Source organism: Camelus ferus, chromosome 18, assembly GCF_009834535.1.
Source record: "Camelus ferus isolate YT-003-E chromosome 18, BCGSAC_Cfer_1.0, whole genome shotgun sequence".
Taxonomy (NCBI): domain Eukaryota; kingdom Metazoa; phylum Chordata; class Mammalia; order Artiodactyla; family Camelidae; genus Camelus; species Camelus ferus.
This window is the reverse complement of record NC_045713.1, coordinates 33,399,308-33,418,858: the sequence shown is the minus strand read 5'-3', so window position 1 is coordinate 33,418,858 and position 19,551 is coordinate 33,399,308. Positions and strand designations below refer to the sequence as shown.

The 19,551-nt window shown below is 45.4% G+C and overlaps 1 non-coding gene across 1 annotated transcript; it reads left to right on the top strand.

Annotated features, from left to right (window-relative positions):
• The first annotated feature begins 395 nt into the window (after positions 1-395).
• TRNAA-AGC lies at positions 396-467 on the top strand. Its single transcript has one exon. It is a non-coding gene; the product is annotated as a tRNA-Ala (tRNA).
• Positions 468-19,551: the final 19,084 nt, after the last annotated feature.

Below are 19,551 nucleotides of genomic sequence, written 5' to 3'. Positions count from 1 at the left end.
AGCTGGAAGCTCTGTGGACCGAGGAGGCCCTTCTCTTACCTGGTCTCAGATTTCCATCTGCAAAATGAGATTATGGCAGAAGAGTGGTTTTGTTTGACCTTAAATTTTATTTTATTTTATATCTTGATTTGTTTTAAGTAGGCAATGCTTATAGTACAAAAAAAGGCATAGGAAGAAAAAAAAAGACGCAAATAGTACAGAAGGATAGGAAGAAAAGTAAATTTCTTTTCACTTCTAATTCCCAGAAACTGCTCCCCTACACACCCTCTGCACCACCCCTGTACCCACCTACCCACGGAAAAACCCACTGGTTACCACTATAACCAGTATTTTAAAAAGGGAATACATTTGTTTTATTTCATGAAGGCACTTTAAAACAGGCAGGTCTATGAAGTGGGGACATAGCTCAGTGGTAGAGCGCATGCTTAGCATGCATGAGGTCCTGGGTTCGATCCCCAGTGTCTCCACTCTGTCGTGCCCTTGCTTGGGAGACATTTTTCTTCTACTTTGTGATCACAGACCACTCCTGTAGAATCTGGAAAATTAATCATCTTGCCCCCAAGTACTTGTATTTTGCTCTGGTTGTGCTTGTTACCCCTTCTGTTTTAGTTTCAAATTTTAAATTGACTTATAACTGACCTATAACATTATACTAGATTCAGGTGTACAACATAGTGATTTGATATTTGTATATATTGTGAAATGATCACAATAAGTCTAGTTAACATCCATCACCACACAGAGTTACAAAAATATTTTTTCTTGTGATAAGAACTTTTAAGATCTACTTTTGTAGCAACTTTCAAATAATACAATACAGTATTCTTAGCTATTGTCACCATGCTATACATTGCATCTCCATGACTTATTTATTTATTTAATTTAAATTTGTTTTTTTTCCACGGGGGGAGGTAATTAAGTTTATTTATTTATTTTGATGGAGGTACTGGGGATTGAACCCAGGACCTTGTGCATGCCGAGCATGCACTCTACCACTTGAGCTATACCCTCCTCCCAGTGACATTTAGTTTATAATGGGAAATTTGTACCTTTTAACCCCTCACACTCATTTTGCCCAGCCCCCACCCCCTGCTTCTGACAACCATCAATCTGTTCTTTGTATCTATAAGCTCTTTTTTTTTTTAAGATTCCACATATAAGAGAGATAATATATTTGTCTTTCTCTGATTTATTCACTTAGCATAAAGCCCTCAAGTTCCATTCACGTTGTTGCAAATGGCAAGATTTCCTTCTTTTTTATGGCTGAGCCATATCTGTCTATGTATCTATGTCTCACATTTCCATTACCCACTCATCCATCGATGGACACGTGGGATTTTTTCCCTATCTTGGCTATAATGAATAGTGCTGCAGTAAACATGGCGGTGCATATATTTTTTCAAGTTACTGTTTTTGTTTTCTTTAGGTAAATACCCCAAAGTGGAATTTGCTGAATCACATGGTAGTTCTTTTTTACATTTTTTGGAGGGAACTTCATGCTGTTTTCCATGGTGGCTACACCAATTCACATTCCTACCAAACATGCACAAAGGCTCCCTTTTCTCCACATCCTCACCAACACTTGTTATTTTTTGTCCTTTTGATGATAGCCATTTTGACAGGTGTAATGTGATATCTCGTTGTAGTTTTGATTCGCATTTCCCTGATGATTAGTGATGCTGAGCGACTTTTCTTGTACCTGTTAGCCATCTGTGTGTCTTCTTGGAGAAATGACTATTCAGATCCTCTGCCCTGTAACCAGTTTGTGTGTGTGTGTGTGCATCTTTCCAGAGTTATCTGTATAATACAGTACATATGCTATATACGTATGCATTGAATTTGAATATCTTTAAAACAGAAAGTTATTCTTTTATAATAGTTAATTATTTATTTTAAATGTAAAATAGGAGTTGAGAAAATAGTGATTATTAAATGATCATTACTGAAAACAATTTTGTCATTAATCACATACTGTTTTACACCTTGCCATTTTTTTCCATTTAAGAAAATGCCTTGGCATTGTTTGATCGTCTAATCTCTTCTTTCATTTTAATGGTAGTCTAGTAGAATATTCCACTGTAAGACTCTACTATAATTGATTTAACTGGTTTCTTGCTGGGAAATGAGTTATTTCTGATCTTTTGCTGCTACAGACAATGCTGAAAATGAATATCCGTGTACTTAAATCTTTTTACACATGTACAATTACATCAGATGGTTAAACTCCTAGGAGTGGAATTGATGGCTCAAAGATTGACAGCGCTTGTAATTTTCATAGATACTGCCCGCCTGGGGGATTTACCAGTTTGCCTTCTCACAAGCCTGTTCCTCGATGACCTTATCTGTGTATTTCCAAACTTTTGGATGGATTGTTTTACTAGATTTTCTTGTTATAAGTGAAGTGATCATCCTCTCATATGTGTAAGAATCATTTGTATTTCTCTTTCTGTCAACTATCTGTTCATCTCCTCTGCCCTTTCTCTACTAGATCAGATTATTGGTCTTTTTATTATCTATTTGTAGAAACACTTTGTAAGCTAGAGGGATTAGCCCTTGGTCTATGATGATCAAACTTTTGATCTTTGCCATGTTGATTGGTGAAAAACAGTATCGTGTTGTGGGATTCCTGTCTCTGGGTGAGGTCAGCGTCTTGTGTCTAAAATCCTTTGGTATTTCCTTCTGTAAAGTCTGCTTGTGGTCTGTATAGCAGTGGTTCTTAACTGGGGTTAAGCATGAGAGTCACCTGGTGGGACATCTTTGAAATAGGTGAACGCAGCCCCCAGCCCTGGGGATTCTCTTGCAGTGGGTCAGGGCGATTCTAAAGCACACAGGAGCTGATACTGACATGCCCCCTTAGTCATGAATCCAGGGCATCAATGATCCAGGGGCCATTTTCTGCCCAGTATTGACGTGGAGTAAACATGTAGCAGTGGCACGAAGGAGGAGAGTTAGGCAGGGAGAGAGTCGATAATCCTTCTCGCTGTGGTGTCCAGTGGGGCTCGCAGACAGAGCAGCTCGGGGGCTAACGCGGCTCAGCTCTGGTTGCCATGGTAGCCGGTCCATTCGCAGGCACTTGGTTGGGGAATCGGTACCGCCATGTGCATGCCCTGGGGATCGTGGCCTGAGAGGATGTGGGGTTGACAGACAGCTGGGTCTTCAGAAAATTCTTGGAAGACAGATCCAGGAGGGACAAGCCCTAGGGTTCAAGGGACCATGGTCAGAAGCTGTGTGAGGAGAAAGGGCCCTCTGCTCTTCCCATCTCTTTCTCTTTGGAGGAATTTAGTGGTTCCATCATTTTATCTCAGAAGAAGCAGCCAGGAGGAGGGAGATTTATGAAACATAAATTCCCAGTATTGCTGTTTTGTCTTAAGAGCAAAGCTTGAAACAAAAGAGTTTGCACAGAAAGGTTGCAGGAAATTAAGTTAGGGTGGACAAGATTAGAGAAGGGAATTTAGAAGGTAGATTTAGACACATGCTGTGTTTATTTCTGCTGCTTGATTTCAAATGGCTTTAATATATTGAATAAAGACAAAGTAATATTTATAACAACACAATGAATATAAATCTATTGCAACCCTTACTGAGTGTACTCCCCGGCTGCAGACCTAGTGTCTTCCACCCAGAGTGGATTATTTTTTAATATCTCCCTCCTTTATGCAGCAAAACTACTTTCAATAAAAATAACTTACCAATCACTAATACTTACTATTTTCCTAATTCATTCTTAGATTTAAAATAAACCATTAAAAAAGAAGTGTACATTTCTATTTACATGTATTATTCCAATTCAATAAAATATTGATTATATGAATCAAAATTTGTAACTACCAAAACATTTACACCTTGTAGTTCATATCTTTTCACTGTTTTAAATGTTGAACACAAATTAAAAACTCCAGGTGGGTCAGACACAATGGCATAAGTGCCAAACTCAAATTCTCTTTCTGTTTCTTTAGATCACTGCGCTATCGCTGCTCATTTCCAATATAATATTTAAACACAGAAATATGTAATTATCACAGAGGTTAGAGATGCAAATTGCACCAGAAACAAACCCAAACTAATTCAAATTGTTACAAATTTACAACTGAAATTGAGTAGATGTTGTTCAATCTGCTCTGTACGTTAGAGGCTGGCTGTGTAACTAGTTCTCTGAACTAGCTTAATGTAGAACACAATGTTTATTAAAGATTCTATCCATCAGGGGCCACTCAGGAGACACAGACTACACCAGTAATTTGAATAGGGAAAATTTTATTAGAAAATTATGAACTAGTAGAGGGGATAGCTCCAGGGAGAGGTAAAGAACTCTAAACAATATGGGAATAGCAATGTAGGAGGCAGTTACTAACTCTAAGGCTGAGAGAGAGTACTCAAGTGTATTCGTTTGCTATGGCTGAGTAACAAATTAGCACAAATTTAGCAGTTTAAAACAATACTTATTTAGCACTAGCTATAGAAAACAATACGGCATTTCCTCAAAAAATTAAACACTGGATTACCATATGACCCAGAAATTTGGGTATATGCCCAAAATAATTGAAAATAGGGACTTGAAGAGATATTTGTACACTTATGTTCATAGCAGCGTGATTCACAACAGCCAAAAGGTGAAAGCAACCCAGGTATTCATTGGCAGATAAAAGACTAAACAAAATGTGATTGACCAAACAATGAGATATTCTTCAGCCTTAAAAAAGGACAGAAACAGACTCAGACATAGAAAACAGACTTAGTTCCCAGGAGGGAAAAGGGGTGGGAAGGGATAAATTGGAAGTTTGGGATTTGCAGATACTAACTACTATATATAAAATAGATAAACAGTAAGTTTCTACTGTATAGCACAGGGAACTATATTTAATATCTTGTAGTAACCTACGGTGAAAAAGAATATGATAAGGAATATATGCATGTGTATGGCTTACTGAAGCGTTATGCTGTACACTAGAAATTGACACAACATTGTAAACTGGCTATACTTCCATAAAAAAGAAGGAAATTTTGATGCATGATACGATGTAAATCAACCTTGAAAATACATTACGTGAAATAGGTCAGTCACGGAAGGACAAATACTGTATGATCCCACTAATATGAGGTACCTACTAGTCAAATTTATAGAAACAGAAAATAGAATATTGGTTGCCAGTGACTGAGGGGAGGAGTCATGGGGATTTATTATTTAATGGGTACAGAGTTTCAGTTTGGGATGATGGAAAGAGTCCTGGAGGTGGATGGGGGTGATGGTTGTACAATAATGTGAATGTACTTAATACCACCAAACACTATGCTTAAAAGTAGTTACTATGGTGAATGGTTAAATGGTAAATTTTATGCTATGTGTATTTTACTACAATAAAGAAGATTTTTAAAAATCCCACCTATTTGTTAGCTCAGTTCTGTAGGTTATCAGTTCTTTGCGCAGGGTATGACAAGACCGAAATCAAGGTGTCAGCCAGACAGAGTTCTCATACTGGAGGCACTGGGGGGAAAACCCACTTCCAAACTCATTCTTGTTATTGGCAGAGTTCAGCTCCTTGTGGTTGTAGGACTGAGGTCTTGATTTCCTGTTGGCTGTCAGCTGGGGTTATCATTTTGTTGTTGTTTTTTTTTTTTTTTTTTTTTTTTTGGTTTTGCCTAATATGTTTGTAGCTGTCAACAATATGTTGTTTAGTTGTGTGGATTTCATTCAAAAATTCATTCACTTATTCATATAAATAAATTCATTATATAAATACACTCAAACTGTATTTCTCTACAACTTGCTTTTCCATTTTACTGTGTAGAACATTCATATTTGAACACTGCTCTAACTCAGCATTTGGGGCTGTCCCCTCCCCATTCCCTGTCACTTGCTCTCAGAGTCATCCCTGGTTGCTCCCACAGTGAGGTGACCCCTGTTGCTTTTACCTCTCCACCACCTCCTAGGCTGGGAATAGCTCCCCCTGAACCATTTCTCATAGTGTCCAGTTCCAAGCAGAGGGAATTGTTGCAAAACCCTGAGAGGTAAAGGACTTGGTGTGCTTGGAATTCAGGTACTATGCTGTCCAATAGGATAGCTACTAGCCACATGTGGCTTTTTAAGTTTAAATGAATGAAAATGACCTAAAATAAAAAATTTGGCTTCTCACTTGCATTACCCACATTTGAAGTGTTAGCCACACATGGCTAAGAGAACCCACATTAGCAAGTGCTGATCAAGAACATTTCCATTGTCAAAGAAAGTTCTACTGGACAGAACTGGTCCAAGAGGACTGAAGATTAGTGACCAAGAAGGGAGGCTGGAAAAGGGAGCAGGAACTAGGCCATGCAGACCCTTAGTCTTGATGAGGAGTTTGGATTTCAAGTCCAATTGGCAGTCATTGACAGCTCTTAAGCAAAGGCAGGCATTGCCTGATTTGTGTTTTAAAAGGCTGCTGCGTGGAGAAGCATTCAAGGGGACACAAAAGGAAGTGGGGTGTAGGGTGAGGGAGAGAAGGGACTGGTTGGGAGGTGTCCAGAGTGGTCTGGACACATGATGATGGTGGCTTGTGTTGAGTTGTAGCAAGGAAGCTGGACTGAAATGGGCAGAAGGTGGAATTGACAGGACTTGCTATTGGTGACGATAGGGAGGGAGCTGTGGTGGCCACGAGAGTGGCCTTGCTGACCTCCGGGGAGTGCGATGGATTCAGGGGCTGACCTCATTCCAAATCAGTGGTTACAACCCTGGCTGCAACTCAAATCTTCTGTAGGAGCTCTAAAATATACAAATCAGTCCCTGCACAGCCCCCCACCCTTGCCTTGGGAATCTAATATAATTGGCTTGCAGGGAGGCCTGGACATCTGTATTATTTTTAAAAGCTCCCCAGGTAATTCTAATGTGCATCCAAGGTTGGGAACCACTTTTCTAAATAAAAGCAGCACCAAGGAGCATGTGCTGGGTTCCAACACTGTAACTGGATCAGACGCTGATTGGTTTCATGGTACAGTATGTCATGCGCCCCATTGAGAAAACTACTTGATGCCTAAGGCCAGGAGTAAGATTTAAATGGTCATAAAAAGGCAAAAAAGGTAGCTCAAGGCATCAGTGGGTTGAGAGTTCCAGCTTCAGAGGGAGACTGACCTTGATGGTGTTGGCGTCCACAGTCCTAGCACAGTTATCCATGGGAACCATCGGTGAAGACAGCTTCACTAGTCATAGGCTAACTATTTTTGACATCAGCAGAAGACACCACTGCAGCTAACAGGAGCAGGAGCGACCGGAGCGGGAGACAGATAAGCAATGAGGTCACTGCATTCGACATCGCTTTTGTCTGCCAGCGTTGTTTTCTTGGGGAGAACCCCTCTCTCCCTCCTTCCTTTGCAAGCGGAGTCATCCTTTATGGTGCTCCATTTGGCCACTGGCTGGGCCAGTCATGGAACAGCTTTCTCCTGGATTCAGTGATTGGTCCAGAGGTGGTAACATACCAATCCCAGTCCTTCCAGGAGACTTTTTATCTGTGCTGCGTGAGAGGGCAGCATTTAGGTCCTTCCTCTGCTAGTTATCAACTGCTGCATGACAAGTTACTCCAGAACACAGTGCTTAAATAATAATAATATTTATTGTCTCGCGTACCTTCTGCAGGTCAGGACTTTGGATAGGGCACAGTGGGATGGGTTATCCCTGTTCTATGATGTCTGTGCCTTCAGGTGGAAAACTTGAAGGCTGGGGACTAGAATCACCTGAAGACTCGTCCCACTCCCCATTTTTTAAGTTGTTGATGCTGGCTGTCAGCTGAAACTAACAGGCCACTGTTGTGTGTGATAGCCTTAGGAGGTGGTTGAGTCACAGACTGGAGTCTAATCGCCCTCACACCACTGGGAAACCAGCCCTCACTGGGCCGAATTTGCCAGCCCACTCCTTCAAGGTGACTCTCACCGGGACTCCAGAGTCGCTGAACACAGAATAGACTGTGCTTTCTGATCCTGAGAAGGCAGGATGTCATTTAGCCAGCTCGAGAAAAAGAGTTCAGCCCAAAGATAAATGGAAACCAAATTTATCTGCCTTTCATCTAAGTCCCAAGGTTGGGGAAAGATCCGGGGAGTGGGCCTGGTTTATGACATCGAACAGGTTGTTAATTACCTTGAATGGGTCCCACGTGACGCTTTTAAGCACGCAGAATTTGCCCAGGGAGGATGGAGCGGGCAGTTCGGTTTGGGCCAGGGGCAGGACGTGAGTGAGCTTTTATAGATCCATATCCCCCAGCTCTTCTGAGCTCATCCTTGTGCTGATGAGCCCAGTGTGGTCAGTGGGGCAGAGGGTGGGAGTGTGGTCAGACCCAAACAGGGAGTGAGATTTCTCATTCTTCTCTTTTTCACCGTAACTCAGAAGCATTGCAGCGGAGTGCATTGCAGGGGCCATGATCTCTTCCCCTGGGTACGTTCTCCCCGAATGCCACTTTTCCAACAATTTGTTTAAGGTAGGTGGCTATGTGATTTATCTGCTGAACTGGGATACACTGTTAGTACCTACACTGGGGCAGTGGGTGCAGATGAAGATTTTGTTGGGCAGAGTTGTACCATCATCTTAGGTAACGGTGGCCACGTGCTTGAGAAAAGGTGTTAGAGGAAGTGGGATGAAAGTCAGACTGGCAGGCACGTAGAGAGGAGAGTTAAAGGGTGGAGGCTTCTGCCCAGGTCCCTATAGCCTGGTGGGAGAACTTGGCCACTCCTCTGCTGCTTATAGCTTCCAGCCTGCCGACACATCCATGGGATTTAGGGGGAATTGTCTGAAGACGTGGTCATGACATTCCCTGTGTCTTTTTGACTTTTTAATTGAAGCATCGTGCATATGCAGTAAAGAGAATTCACATATGTTAACGTACGTCTACACCACCAGCCAGATCAAGAATTAGATTCTTCTGGCTGGAACATTTGAAGTTCTTTCATCCTGCTGGGAGCAGGGATTGTGTGTTGTGTTCACTTCAGCCTCCAGGTCACATTGCACGAGTTTCCTGTGACTGCTATAACAAACCACCACGAAGTTAGGTGGCAGAAAACGACACAGATTTATTAACTTACAGTTCTGGAGCTCAGAAGTCTGAAGTGGGTCTTGCTGAGCTGAAATCACGGCATTGGCAGGGCTGGGTTCCTTCTGGAGACTCTATGAGAGAGTCTGTTTTCTTGCCTTTTCCAGCTAGGCTGCCCAGATTCCTTGGCTTGTGGCCCCTTCCATCTTCAAATCAGCAGTGCCCAGGTGACTCTTTCTCATGTAGCATCCTCCCTGACACTCACTTTTCTGCCTTGCTCTTCCACACTTAAAGACCATTGTGATTCCAGGGGGCCCACCCAGGTAACCCAGGATAACGTCTCCATTTCAGGGTCCACTGTTGAGCAACCTTAATGCCATCTGCAATCTTAATCTGTCTTGTCATGAAACATAACACATTTGTAGATTCCGGGGACTTAGATGTGGACCTCTTTGGAAGGGGGACAGGGGACATTATTCTGGCTACCACACATGTCTATATTACCTCTTCACTAATTAGGGGGAAAAATCCACCTCAGACTCGTTTTCATTGTCAAAGGGTCCAGATTCCTGAAAATTTGGAAGGGAGAACTTATGAGCACCAAGCACCTCATGTGTGTCTGGCACACAGTTTTGTGATTTCTCAAAGACTATTTCACATACTCCTCCTGGAAGTCCTTGCTGGTGCGGGCAAGGGCTGCAAGGAACATAGAAGCTGACTCGCAGTGGTCTAAACACAGCAGATTGTTTCTCTCATAGAAGAGGAAGCCTGGAGGTAGGCATCTCCTGACCTTGGTTTAGCCCCTCAGCAGTGTCAGGGCCAGTATTTTTGAGTTCCTTTGGCTTTTCCTAATTGTATGTTGCCTCATAATCAAAAGAGGGCTGCCCCTGCTCCAGTCATCGTGTCTGTTTTCAGAGCAAGAAGGAGGGAGAAGGAAGGATGGAACCAACTACAACTGTTTCTTTTACTTATTTGTTTTAAATCAGAAATTCACAATACCTCTCTGACATCTATCTACATATTTTTGTGTTTGATCACATGACTACTCTCAGCTGCAAGGGAGGCTGGGAAAATAAATATTTGGTTTTCACATCAGCAAGGGAGAAAGGAACTGAATAGCTAAGCAACTGTGTTCACCACAGTGATATTGTTCCCATTTTTATAGGACTGACTCCTTGCCTGCCTTACATGGGATCTCTAAGGCAAGAAGCAGAGGAGTCCAGCCTCAAATTCCTAAGCTCACACACATTCCACCACCTCATGCAGCCTCTTAACGATTTTTTTTTAAATTAGTGGTTAAATTTTTTCCTTTATTGAAGTAAAATTCACACAGAGTAACATGCACAGATCTTAACAGTACAGCCTGAGGAATTCTGAAAAACATATACACCTGTGTAACCATCACCAGATTAAGGTACAGAACATTCACATCACTCCAGAAAGTTCTGTCATGACCCTTTCCAGTTAACCCCTTCCTTCCACCTCAGAGGCAACAACTATTTCAGTTTCTGTTGCCATATCTTTGTTTTGCAGTTTAAAAGAGTTTCATAGAAATGAAATCCTCCAGCCTGTATCCTCTTGTGTTCAGCTTTTCCCCCTCAATATAAATAAGGTTTTTGAGATTCATCCCTGTTTTGCACGGATCAATAGTTTGGTCCCTTTTATTGCTGAGATGTATTCCATTGAACGGATGTACCACGATTTGCTTATCGTTTCTTCTGTTGATGGTCTTTGGGGCTGTTTCCAGGTTGAGCTATTATGAACAAAGCTCTGCGAATGTTCTTGAACAAATCTTGGGGGCACGTGCTTTTGCTTCTGCTGGATGTAAACCTAGGAGAGGAGTTGCTGGGACATACATTTCATGCACATTTACTTTTTTAGAAATTGCTTGGCTGCTTCTTGCTTTCAGTCCTCCTAGAAGAGGGAGAGATGGGGAAGGTAGGGAGAGGGTCCCAAAAGGGGAAGAGCTTCAGAGACCTCAAAGCAATAAATAAGCCAGGCATCATTAGGCACATGTTACCTGGTAGGTTATGAAAATGCATGGTGAGCAAGGCCAAGTGGGGTTGGGGAATGACTCCTCGGTCCCACCCCCCTTTTGCCATGCAGGAATGGGAACCTAGTATTGCTGGATATTCTGATCTTAATCTACTGATTCTTGACCTTACTCCCCCATTGGAATCCCCTGGGAGCTTTAAAAAAATGCTGATGCCTGGGTCTCCCTTGGACAGTCTGAATGAAAGGGATGGGGTGTGGCCAGAGTATCTGGATTTTTAAAAAGCTCTTCAGGTGGGTCTGATGTGCACCCAGGGCTGAGAATCACTGTTTTAAAGCAAGTTCTTCTGAAACTTAAACGTGAAAATGTAAATTCTGGTCCAGAACGTCTTGGTTGGGACCTGAGATTCTGCCTTCCTGACAAGCTCCCACTGGGTGCCAATGCCCCTGGTCTGTGGGCCTCACTTTGAGTTGCAATGTTTAAGGAGGAGTTGCAAATGTGGATTTTTAAAATGGGAAACCTCCTAATTGGAAAGTAAATAAATCTTTGTGCGCACTGAACAAATCTGTAAGCTGGATCTTCCCACGCACTGCTGGTTAAATCTTTCTCTCTCTCTGTGTCTCTTAATATCTCCTTTGCAGGGTCCTATTGTGGCCAGGACACAGGGGTCTTGCGAGGTCTGAGACAACATCCCTGACTTTCAGGGGCTCAGAATTGGGTTGGTCTGGAGACAGGGGTGGACGGGAAGGTGGGCAGGCTGCCAGCCTGTTTTGGGACGTGTAATCTGGTAAATGCCTTGGAACAGTGTTCCCCACACCACCCCAGGCCAATCTCACCCTTAATTGGCATAACTGGTTTTCCTGCAGATGAGAAGAGGCCAGACAAGGTCCAGACAGCTCCCCATCACACCCCGGCCTTAGGAGCACGCATTTCTCCTCTCCCTTTATCAGATCAAAGTCTTCCATCAAGCTGTCTGGTTCTGTCTTATTCAATTAAATTTTTTAATTCAATTTGACCCATGCATTCATCTTCTTTGAAATCTGAGAGACGACAGCATCCACCACAAATTGAGAGTAAATGGTTGAATTAGCTTTCAGAGAGGATTCAACAAGACTGTTTCTTCCCAGAGACCAGCAGGCGCTTTGGAGGCAGCTGGATCACGGGGGAAGCCGGCTGGGGGCATGGGGGTGGGGAGGGGAGTCATAATCACTCTTCACCTTGGGCTCCTTGGAGAGATGGCCTGGCACGTGTGCCCTGGAGCCAGATCGTCTGGGATCAAATCCAGTTGGATGATGTCAGGCAAGCACTTGAAACCTTGCGCCTCAGTTTCCCCACCTGCAAGACGGGAATGATAACAATGGTACCCAACTCCTGGGGCTGATGGGAGGATTAAGTGCATCCGTTCATGAGAAACACATAGAGTGGTGCCTGACGCAAGGTAAGAGGCAGGTGAGTATAAGGCAGTGTTGTCACTGAGCGGTAAACTGTATGCCGCACATCCTCACACTGCGTGGTGGGACCACGTCACACACCCATTTAGTTCAGTGGGAGTTAAATCACGCAAGCGTAGCCAAAATGTCACCCAGCAGAACAAACCCCAACCAGGTTTTTTCCAGTGTTTAACTGGAGGATCAGCATTATGTTTCTATGCTGCAGGAAAAACTGGCTGGGGGATGTAGTCCAATAATACTCAGAACCATGCTTACTTTTTGGATATTATATGGGCTTTTTTCAAGGTGAATTTTGGATTAAACATGAGGGTTGCTTAAATACTAATTTTCTTTTCCATTTTTCAACTGAATAGCTATGTGATTTTGGACTTTACTGTTTGATCCCTGTTCAGCCACATGAGGCTGGCAGGCAGGGTGGGTCTGTAAAAATAACAATAGCACAGCATGTGGTTATGGCTGCAGGTTTGGGAGTCGGACTGTGTGGGTTCAAATCCCAGCTCTGTCACTTGACTCTCTGAGATACCGTCGAGAAATTAACCTCTTGTGTTTTCATTGCCACATCAGTAAGTGGGGACAATTATGATAATAATTAAAACATTATAATAATATGCATCTTATAGGGTTGTTTGAAGATTAGATATATTAATATACACAAAGGATTTAGAACAGTGCTGGGCAACTGTGCTTCATAAATGTTCATTAAAAGTCATAGCAGGAGTAATAAAATGATGATTTGTGCCAAACCCTGTGTCACGCATTTGGTACCTGTTACTGCATGTGGACCTAGTAGGTGATGCAGTGGTCATGGTCCCACAGCCACAGAGCCGGCTCTGCTGCCCATGGGTGCTGCTAGTCTCAGCTGGCACCCTGCCAGGATGCATTAACGATGTAAGCCTGTACCTTCTAAGGGTGTACACAGGAACTGTGTATGTGCAGGGCGCTGTGCTAAAGGCATCATCTCGGTCTTTTTCACTGAGACTCTGGGAGGCAGGCACTGTCATTAACTCACTTCCATACAGAGAAACGGAGGCACAGGGGCCTGGGTCTGTCGGGTCCATTTCTGGAGTCCCGGCACCCATCCTGGGTCTGTTGGGTATACCTGTCTGCAGGATGAAAGACGACTTCGGCTTCTGGGACTAACGAGTGGCCTGTTTCATCAGACATGGGAAATGGTAGGGAAGAGCTGAGCAGAGTTTTGAGGGGAACACGCACGGAGGAGCCCCCGCCCTCCCCAGCAGAGGCTGGCTGGGAACTTTACCACGCACCGTCTCGCTGTCTGTGAGCGCTGACGGCAACTTCTGACAGAAATCCAACTAGACAGAATTGGTGATTACTCAGTCTCACCCTGAGGTGTCTGATCCCGGGTGAGCCCAGCTGGAGGATGTCTGGGGCCCCCCACCCAGGGCTGGGGAGCAGGGTGTGTGTGTGTGTGCATGTGTGCACGTGCCCACAAGTGCAGGCAGGCGTGTGTGTGGCGGGGACACGAGCAGGGAAAGATCTTGGATGCTCCCTGATGAGTTTGCCTATGACCTTCACGTGACTTTCACTTTGGCCTTGGGAAGAGGCGCCTCGTGAAGCATTTGTGGAGTTTGTGTGTGAGGATATGGAAAAGGCAGGCTCTAAGCTGGATTCGTATCCCTCTCAGTCACCTCGGACAACCTTGAGACCACAGTGGTCTTCACGAAAAGCCACTTTTGAGCCTGTGGTGGGACTGCAGGGGGCTAAGGAGGTGACAAGAGGGGAGGAAATATGCGTAGATCCCTGTTCTTCGAGCGCCTTGTTACAAAGGGGCAATGTGCCTTGTGGTTTTAATCTGCATTTCCCTCGTCACTGATGAAGCTGCGCCCCCTCCCGCACATTTGATGGGACATTCGGATAACCCAGGTGTTGCAGTTTAAATGGTGAGTGCGGGGAGAGCCTCACCAAGGAGGTGACACCTGAGCCCAAATGTGGAGGACACTAGGGAGAGGACTCAGGAGAGAGGGAAGGGGGTGGGGCCTGGGCCCACAGGGGCCTTGGTCCTGCATGGGAGGATGGGGTGGGCACAAGACACACATCAGCTTCTTTAATCTTCCCAAACGCTGGACTGAGGTCAGAGAGGTTAAGTGACTTGCCTGAGGTCATATAGCTAGCAGGCAACAGCTGGATTTGAACCCAGAGCCGCCACCACAGAGCTTAAGCCCGTGAAGCATTGGGCAGACCGCCCAGTTCCCTTCAGAAGGGCAGACTCCCACCAAGTTAGTGCCCGGGGATCCACTGCTGCAGAGGTCTGGGGAGCTCTGCGCTGAATGGAATTCTAGAAAGCAAGCACTTGAGCCCAAAGGACTGTTTGTGCCAACAAATTGATTTCTTTATGTCCTCATGCTGCTGGATTACAAGAAACGAGCCAGGCCCACTGCCGCCCCAGGGAGTCCCTGGGGAGGTTTTTGGAGGCCTCCGTTGCCAAGGCAACCCAGGCCACCTCTGGGAGTGCCTGGTCCTGCAGCGCTCCTGTCTGCCTGGTCCCAGCTGGCTGTCTGGATCTCGGCCAGTCTTTCCTGCCATCCTTTCCTGCAGGAACAGGAGGTGGAGCAGAGCGAGAGAATTCAGAGGTTCCCTGTGACGAGGCTCCGGCCAGTGCTTGCTCACTCCTCTAGGTAGAGCCCTGCATCAGCTCCCATCTCACCCACAAGGCCTGCATGATCTGTCTTCCCATTGCCTCCCTGGACTCATCACTTGTCACCCTCTCCTCACTCAGTCTAGTTTCCTCACTGGCCCTCAACATTCCAATCCTACTCCCACCCCAGGGCCTTTGCACTTGCTGTTCTCGCTATTCTAAAGGCTCTGTGCTCAGATTTTAGCCAGGCTCATGCCTTCATCTCCTTCCACTCTTTACTGGAATGCTGCCTTCTCAGCAAAGACTTGACAGATATTTCACATTGTAGCCCCATCTTTCCTACCCAATTCCTTACCATATTTTCTCCTGTATATTCAATAGCTAATATACAATCTGGCTTACTTTTTTTCTTGCTTACAGCCTTCTCCTCTAGGGCAGGCAGCCTCTGTGACATCCTCCAGTGGTTCCTTCCTCCTGGTATTCATGCCTTTGTATAACCCCTGCTCATTGAGTAACTTGCTTGTAGCCAATAGAACATGGCCACATCAAGGGGAGGTCAGTTCTGTGATTAGATTCTGACTTTTGTCTCAGTAGCCAACTGTCTCTCTATTGCCTGCTCAGCTGGCATGCTTTGATGAAGCCAGTAGCCATATGCAGCAAGGACCTGAGGCCTTCAGTCCAACAACCTCCCAAGTTGCTGAGTCCTGCCAACAACCATGTGGGCTTGAAGCACATCCTTCCCCTTCAGATGAGACCCCAGCCTGGATGACACCTCAGTTACAGCCTGTGAGAGACCTTGAACAGAGGAGCCAGTGAAGTTGTGCCTAGACTCCCTGACCCACAGAATCTACAGGAAAAGAAGCGTGTGATGTTTTAAGGTGCTAAGTTTTATGGTAATTTGTTACACAGCAGTAGATTACAAGTACACTCCCTTCCCAGAAGGTAACTCCACATTCTTGTTAAGTTTTTCTGTGACCTCAGTGCCTGAAATCCAATGGACACTTCTCAGTCTATCTTCTGCTTGACCTGACATGAGAGGCCTCTATCCTGCCCTTCAGGCCTGGCCCTTGGGTGCTTCCCTGCCCAGCTGGCCAGCTGCCCCTGCAGTGAGCAGAAAAGCATCTGGACACACAATATAAGCACTTGCTGGCGACTTGCTTTCTGAAGGACTGCTCGGTCTGGAGAGAGACTTTCAAAACATCGCTTGTTTGGGACACTGGGGAGTGCCCATAGGCGGGGGACTAGACAGAGAGGAACACATCACCTTCCTTAAGAAAATCAAGCCCCGGCCCCCGCTGGAGGGAGAGTCCCTGTGTAGGGAGGGTCAGCTTTCGTTTTTCCAGCTCTTGTCCTTGGAGATCTCTCTCTCCGGTGGCTTCTGAAGGCTGTGGTCACGTGGCTGGATTCAAAGGTGACAGTGGCCCCCTTTCAGCCTCTGACCCTACTTTTTAAAGCAGCTTTATTGAGGTTTCATGTATATACCATAAAGCTTACCTGTTTTAAGGGTACAATTCCCTGATTTTTACCAACTGTACAGTTGATAACCATCATTAAAATTCAGTTTTAGGTCATGTTTACCATCCCCAAAGATCCTTTATGCTTGTTTATCCTCCTCACCTCCAGCTCCAGCCACCACCAGTGTACTTGCTCTCTGTGTCCCCAGATCTGCCTTCCGTGGGCATTTCATATAGATGATGTCACACGGTTATGTGTCTTTTCTGCATCTGGCTTCTTTCACTCAGCATAATGTTTTGGGGATTCATCCATGTTGTAGCACGTCTCAGTGTTTTGTTCTTTTTGATTGCAAATATTTATTTCTCTAATCACCCCCTGATGGGCACTTACATCACGTCCTCTTCCCGGTCATTATGAATGGCGCTGCTGTGAACGTTCACGGGAAGTCTCTGTGGATATATATCTTCATTTCTTTTGAGTTTCTAGCTCGGAGACCCTATTCCTCATACCCCTGCGTAGTGTGGCTGAGATGAGGCTGGAATATTTGGGGGTAGGTTTTATAAATCCTCACCAATGATCATAAAGACAGAGATGTGGAGGGAGACCGACCTCGGTTTCTCTGATTTCAGAACGATGTTCTCGGAACACTTGACCTGACCCCACTTCCCCTCCCTCAAGGCATCACACCTGGTGTTAAGACTGAGCTTGGGAGCTGGTCTGTCTGGGTTTCAATCCCTTGGGCCAGTGACACTGTGCCTCTCTTTCCTCATCTGTGAAATGGTACTTCCCTACTCCCTTTTTAAAAAACATTATTTACTTTTTTGTGTGTGTATTTGCTTTGTTTTTTGTTTGGCAGGGGAGGTAATTTGGTTTATTTATTTACTTATTTATTTTAATGGAGGTACTGGGGATTGAACCCAGGACCTTGTGCATACTAAGCACGCACTCTATGGCTGAGCTCTACCCTCCCATCTGTGAAATGGTACTCCTGATGGTACTTCATTCAGGGTCTTGGGAAGACGGGACGTGACCAGGCCTGTAGGTGGGGGAGGATTTAGCACATACAGTCCTGTCATTTGTGTTTCCTTTGTCTCCTGCCCCAGGACACAGACCCAGAGAGGGGCTCGGAAAATGCCCACTGGTCCATGTTCCACTAGACGCCGGACGTGGACCTGAACGCGCAGAGAAGTGGCAAATGCAGGTGAGGAGCAAGGAGGGTGGGTGAGACCAGGGGCAGGAGGCTGGGCGGAGCTGGGGTCACACCCCCGTTCCACCTCCTGGTTAGGCCTGGGGTGATAGCCCCTACCCATCAGGGTTACAGTGAAGACAGAGATGCCTGGAAAGCATGTGGCTCCTCGGAGGTGGCTGATGAGCTGGGACGTGTCCTCTGGGCTTTGGAGCCACACAGTCCTGGATCTGAATCAAGCTCTGTCATTTCCTAGCTACGTGGCCCTTCTGAAGCCCCTTTGTGTCTCTGCATTTTAGTTTCCCGGTCTATAAAACAAGTATGCTGTAAAGTGAAACGAGATGATACAGTTTGTCTCCAGTTTACCGGGTCAGCAGATTACTCAGCTGTCTATATCAAAACAGCTTTATCTCTGAGTCATTAAAACTGCAACGGGGTCCAAGAATTGGCAATTTTAACAAACAAGTTTGGGAAACACCAAGTATGCAAAATGCTTAGCTTTCTCTGCATTTATGATCATTTTGCTAATTATGGTGCATGACATACAGCATGATAGTATTCACTATTTTTTGCGTGGAACAGAACCCAGCTGTGAGGGGAAGGGGCGTCCACGCGGCCTCCCCCACCCCCTCCTCTTACATCCTCACCCCCTTCCTGGGTTCCTTCCACGGCAGCCAAATGGTGCAGCTTTCCACGCACACACCATCCATCAGCTCAGGTCAAGCACTGCTGAAAGGTTCGCTCTCAAAGCAAAGTGCTTTCTCTGCTAAATTCATTATTTCTTCCAACCGAGCCAGGAAAGGATATCATCGTTAAAACCTACTCAGGCCCAGCCAGTGATGTTTCTCAGCACTCTTGGCTTTTGGAGAGCAACGGTATAATCATTGCCTCCTGGATCAGCCAAGGTCCAATCAAAAAAAAAAAAAGAAAAAAAAAAAAAAAAAAAAAAAGAAACTACTCTACGTTTTTTTAAGCCAAGGGAATTTATGTACACAGGGAATTGCTAACACATGAGAAGGAAGAGCTGGGGACCAGGCGGAGGACTGTGAAGCAACCCAGAGCAGGAAGCTACCACCACGGGCCGGGCTGGAAGGATGAAGGGAGGGAGTGGGGCTGGCAGAGCCCAGGGCTGGGGTCTTCTCGAAGAAGCTGGAACGTGGCACGTGTGTCTTATAGGGGCTGGAGCCTCAGACAAGTCAGAGACTCTGTCTGAGAAGCTGACTGAATCTTAGGGGGCAGGTAGGGAGAAATGTTCTGGTTTGGCTCTTTCTCATGCCATCCAAGGTCCTGCGGGCCGGGCTAGCTGCTAACTGATTCAGGAGCCTGGGAAATGCAGCCTCCAGGGAGAAGGGAGGGGTGTCTCTGCCGCCAACAGGCCTAAGACCAACTCACCCCTGTTCCCTCAAATGCCCTAGAGCAAGGGTCGGCCAACTATGGCCCGCGGGCCAAATCCGGCCCACAACTTGTCTTTGTAAATAAAGTTTTATTGGCACACAGCCATGCCCATTCATTTATATATTGTTGATGACCCTGTTTGTGCTACAACAGCAGAGTTAAAACAGTTGCAAGAGAGACCACACGGGGCCTGCTAAGCCTAAAATATTTCCTATCTGGCTCTTTACAGAAGAAGTTTGCAGATCCCTGCTCTGGGGGAGGTAAAAATGCCTCTTCACAGGGCCTGGGGACTTGTGGGGGGAGTCAAAGGATGAATGGCACAGTGGGGGTCCTGGAGAATCTCTCTCTCTCTCTTTCTGTCACTAGTTTTGGCCAAAGAAGCTGTGATTCCATGGGACAGGGTTGAATCTTCCAGCTAGACTGAGCGTTCCATGAGGGTAGGTCCTCTGGAGCCCCAGTGTCCATTAGCACTGCCTCCAACTGGTCAT